Here is a 4920-nt window from a genome sequence, read left to right on the forward strand (position 1 = left end):
ATGAATGTAGTGCTATTGTATTATGTGTAAAGTCCGTGTTCTGGTCTGTGTTACTTTTGGGCTCTCTGTTTGCTTAAAGTTTCCCCTTTACCACTTCTTGCAAAGCTGTTTTAGGGATCACAAATTCTTTTAGTTTCAGTTTGTGCTGGAAGCTTTTTATCTCCCCTTGTATTTTGAATGAGAGCCTTGCTGGATAAGATTCTTGGCTGTAGACTCTTCTCCTTGAGCACCCTGAGTATATCATGCCAGCTCTCTCTGGCCTGCTAGGTCTCTTTGGATAGATCCGCTGCCAGTTGAATATTTCTCTCCTTCTTGGTTCAGGGCCTCGTGTTCCAAGCTGCTTTCAGGATTTTCTCTTTGTGTCTGAAATTTGCAAGCTTTGTTATTATATTGGAGATATTGACCTGTTTTTTATTGATTTTGAGGAAGGTTCTCTGTGCCTCCTGGCACTTGAGTGCCTGTTTCTTTCCCCAGATGAGGGAAGATCTCTGCTATAATTTGCTCAAATATGCCTTCTGCCCCCTCCTTCCCCTCTTTTTCTGGGATCCCCATTATTCTAACATTGTTTTGCTGTGTGGTACGAATCATCTCTCAAATTCTCCTGTCATAGTCCAGTGGTTGTTTCTCTCGCTTTTCCTCAGCTTCTTTATTCTCCATTGTTTTGTCTTCTATATCACTACTTCTCTGTGAAGCCTCATTTATCCTAGCAGTTAGAACCTTCATTTTTGATTGCATCTCACTAAGATTAGCCTTTTTTATCTCAACTTGATTAGATATCAGTTGTTTTATTTCTCCAGAAAGGCATTCTCTAATGTCCTCTGTGTTTCTTTTAAGCCCAGCTATTATCTTGATGGTCATTATTCTGAACTCTCGCTCCAGCCTCTTCCTTCTATCCATGCTGATTAGGTTCCAGGCAGTCAGTACTACCTCTTGTTCTCTTTGTGGCGGTGAGTTTTTCCATCTTGTCATTCTGTCCAGAGAAGAAGAGATGAGTGAGAGAACAGAATAGAAAAATATCAAGAATGACCCCAGATAAATACATGCTAAACAAATCAGAAGAGACCCGAAGCCAATTTAAAGGTTAACAAAGGAGATAATAGAATTAGAGAGATCAAGAGAGCAGAGCAGTACACCGATACTATGTGAATTTTGGTCTTTTTGTTAGGAAATTGCATCCCCAAATGGTTAAGAGGAAACCTTGTATATATACAAAAATAAAATTAAATACAAGGAAAGTCTAGAATGTAAGTGTAAAAATGGAAATTAAAAGTCAAAATAAAAAGGATATTATCAGCCAGTTGAACAGAACAGAGCAATATACTATATCATAAGTTTATTTTGGTCTGTTTGTTAGAAGAAACTACATCCCAAAATTGTAAAGAATGAAAAACTTCATTATATGCAAAAATAAAATTAAATGCAATGAAAGGATAGAATGTAACTGTAAATATGAAAATTAAGATAGATTTTAAAAATATTATAATCAGACAGATGAAGAGAATAGAGCAGTATAGTAGATTCTGGTTGTATTTTAGTCTATTTCTTAGAAGGAACTACTTCCCGAAATGGTACAGAAAGAAAAACTTCAATATATACAGGAATAATATTAAGAGCAGTGAAAGGATTGAATGCAAGTGTAAAAAGGTAAATTGTAAGAGTTGATAAATGAAGAAAATGGTTGAAAGCAAAAAGAAAATTAAAATAGAAAGACTAAGGAGTCATGAGAAATAGCCATGAGTTCTGTATACTGTTTGCCCCTAGCACTGGAGTTCTGCAGCTCTGTATGATGAGTAAAGTTGGTCTTAGCAGGAAGTTGTTGCTGACCTCCTGAGGGAGAGGCCTGTTGCACTGATTCTTAGGTGTCTTTGCTTAGGGTGGGATTGCACCACCCTTGCCAGGGGGCCAGGCCAGGTAAGCAGCTCCAGATTGCTCTCTGTGGCTTTTGTTCCCTGAAGGCTTTCTGGGCAGCTTTAGAGGATGAGAATGAAAATGGTGGCCTCCTAATTTCCAGCCCTGGAATTGAAAGATCTCACTCCCTACTGTGTCTCCCTGGTTTCTGTCTGCACTCTGTATTCACCCAGCCTGTGACCAAGCATTTTTATCTCAAGCACAGACCCCCTTTCGATTTTCCAAACTTTGCAGACCCCTGTAGCTCCCATTCACACTGTGCCTCTGGGGGGAAGGAGGAGGTCTTGCCCAGTTTTTCCTGCTTGGAAAGTGGTCACCTGACTGTTCCTCGGTTTGGGGTTTATGGCAACACTGAGCTGAATGCCCACTCCTGGGCTCACTGATTGCAACTGGCTTCCCCGCTCAAACGCCTTGGCAACTGCCATACTCAGGTGCCGCCCCCATTCCTTCTGTGACCCCGCCCCCCCAGGGATCCTGAGACCACACTGTCCGTCCCACTTAGGATGCTGCCCCCCGTTGCCACCTGAGCATCTTTCAGACAGGGATGTCCTCACTGGAACAGACCTCTTAAAAGTTCTGGTTGTGCACTCTGCTGCTATATCACTTTCCAGGACTTGCCTTCTGGCTTCCAGAGGTTCCCTGCCGCCCTGGTTTAATCTTCTGATATATGCCTCTGATTCATTTCTCCACACCTCCTACCTTGCAGAAAGCGGTCGCTGTTCTATTTGTAGAATTGCAACAATTCTTTTCTTGGATCTCTGTCTGAGTCCACAGGTGTTCAGAATGATTTGATACCTATGTAGCTGAATCCCAGACACCAGACAAAACTAGGGTCTCCTACTCCTCCACCATCGTCCTCTTCTTCCAGAAATTCTGTATATTCGATTGATCAATATTAATTGTACTTTTTATTAGAATCCTCTAAACAGCATTATAGGTTTCTTCTCAGTTATCCAGATTAAAATAAGTAGGGATTTATTTTATTTATGTGATTAGCTTTCTATTTAAGCAAATTGTAGCTTTTACTTTCTAAAAGTATCATTTCCAGACCACGTTTCATAAGCAAAATAAAATTCCTACAATAATGTCTCTTGTTTAACTTGAACATTGTAAGTAACGTTTAACTTATTTCAGATGCAGCAGATGTTGGAAGACAGTATAATCAGAGAACTAAAAGAAAGTATGTTGCCAAATTCACAAATTTAGATGGTCATTAATTTCTGAAATAAACCACAAATAGTAACTGGCATCCCTTCCCCTTGTTAAAATTTTGTCTAGATATATCTAATAAAAAATGTAAAACATAAACATAGTGAATAAGAGACTTATTCCTCATTTGGTCATCGTGTTTCATACCTTTTTTATTTTTATTTTTCAAGATTTTATTTATTTATTCATGATAGCCACACAGAGAGAGACAGAGAGGCAGAGACACAGGCAGAGGGAGAAGCAGGCTCCATGCAGGGAGCCTGACGTGGGATTCGATCCCGGGTCTCCAGGATCGTGCCCTGGGCCAAAGACAGGCGCCAAACCTCTGTGCCACCCAGGGATCCCTCATACCTTTTTAAAAAACCCTGCAGCCTGTATGCCTGTTAGCACTTTTGGCTGTAATCTTCCTTCACTTGTGCCATCGCTATGGAACTGTCAATCTGAAAATGTGGGCGTTCTCAAATTCTTGTTTCTGCTAGTGGTAGAAGACCAAACAGACCAGACTTGTCTCAGTAATACTTAGTTAAGCAATTATATAGTTCATATAGCTGTCCCTTGACAGGTGACATTTCAATCTCCAGCCACTGGTTTTGCCATTGGGTAAAATTCCAGGTTTCTTAGCATGGAATATAAGCACCCAAATCAATTTGGTTCTTGCCACATTGGTGAGCCTTCTCTGTCGCCATTACCCTACTCTGCTGCTTTGCAGAGAGTAATCTTTCAGGTATCAGCCTTCCTATTCCCTCCACAGAAAAGCAGACAATATTGATAGAAAACCAGGATGTCCCTTCTGTGTGTTCTTATAATGTCTTGTTTTAAACCTGCCATGATATATTTGACTCTAGATATTGCCTGTTAGATTTTTTAGTTGATAGTATATGATTGTTCAGGGGTGGACTGTGCCATCAGCTTGCAATCTCATCTTGTAATGAGAAAACCAGAAGCTCTAGTGTTTATCCACAGTAGTAATTAATTCAATGGGCAATCGTGAGCAAACTTGATTTAATAGTAATCTTGTATTTTATATTGTAGTTATATGTAGATATTTTTCATCCTTTTAACACTCAGAAGATTCCAACTTTTTTTTTACTAACTTCTAGTTAACTACAAAGTATTTCAGATAAAGAATATTATTCTTTCTCTTTTTCAGTTGCTCATGATTGAGAATCAGGATTCTGTAGATCTTCTCCTTTAGGACCTACTGACGAATCAAATGTAAATCAAGATCTAGTACTGCAAGCATCACGAGAATATGTAGAGATTTTGAATAGAAAGTATATGATCTGAAAGCTATATAGTAAAAGTTTATTACCTAGATGTTTAATATAACATTTTAATTGTTTCCCAGTAAATATCTGATGTACAAAAAATCTTTATTAAAGGAAATGTTGTTATATCGTGTGTAATGAAAGTTTATATATTATTTTAAGCTATGTTTCTTGGCATCTGATTAAATTTAAGCATATTTTCTACATGGAAACCAGCATTATTGAGTTTTACAGGCTCCAATCTGCCCAAGTAGATCGGACCAAGTTGTTGATAATGTTTTGGGGCTGGTAATTGGTAGTTGTTTTTTTTTTTTTTTTTGTATTTTCTATGTTTTATTACTAGACATATGGATTTAGACACACATCATTTTGATATACTGCTGCTAAAGCTATCACCAATGTTTGTATGTATTTCAATTTTTATAGTGCCATAAACCCTGTGTATAATTTCAATTTTAAATACTTATTATTCATAGTTCTTTCCTCATGGTGAAAAAGATTTGCCTAAGGCTTTTTATCTTTTCTTTTTTTTTTA

At 38.2% G+C, this 4920-nt stretch overlaps 1 long non-coding RNA gene across 1 annotated transcript; it reads left to right on the forward strand.

The window, feature by feature from the left end:
* Positions 1–380: 380 nt before the first annotated feature.
* On the forward strand, positions 381–4518 carry LOC119879397. Its single transcript, XR_005387489.1, has 2 exons — positions 381–3088; positions 4268–4518. It is a non-coding gene; the product is annotated as an uncharacterized LOC119879397 (long non-coding RNA).
* The last annotated feature ends 402 nt before the right edge of the window (positions 4519–4920 follow it).

This window comes from Canis lupus, unplaced genomic scaffold, assembly GCF_011100685.1.
Source record: "Canis lupus familiaris isolate Mischka breed German Shepherd unplaced genomic scaffold, alternate assembly UU_Cfam_GSD_1.0 chrUn_S738H901, whole genome shotgun sequence".
Taxonomy (NCBI): Eukaryota; Metazoa; Chordata; class Mammalia; order Carnivora; family Canidae; genus Canis; species Canis lupus.